This window comes from Penaeus monodon, chromosome 31, assembly GCF_015228065.2.
Source record: "Penaeus monodon isolate SGIC_2016 chromosome 31, NSTDA_Pmon_1, whole genome shotgun sequence".
Taxonomy (NCBI): Eukaryota; Metazoa; Arthropoda; class Malacostraca; order Decapoda; family Penaeidae; genus Penaeus; species Penaeus monodon.
This window is the reverse complement of record NC_051416.1, coordinates 28,267,666-28,268,001: the sequence shown is the minus strand read 5'-3', so window position 1 is coordinate 28,268,001 and position 336 is coordinate 28,267,666.

The window sequence follows — 336 nt, the reverse complement described above, 5'->3', positions numbered from 1 at the left end:
CTCAAAGGTACTTCAAAACTGATTGCATGTATTCACTCTGCAAGTATTACACTATACCACAACTTCAGAAACCTCCAGCATAAATCTGTTAACTGGAGTATGTGAGAACCCTCAATACTAACAGAATGCTAGAGACTTCAAGTATAGAGATACTGCATTCCCGTGCTACAATAAAAACTGCACCTTATATTTCAGACAGGTACATGAGTGTGCATATGTTGTGTGTGCTTAAATAAGTTTATATGTTAAGATCACCTAAATAACTGATCTTATATACTTCTAGACAGACGACTTTTAGGATATTACATGTTTATATTCATTGTGCATGCTTTATGG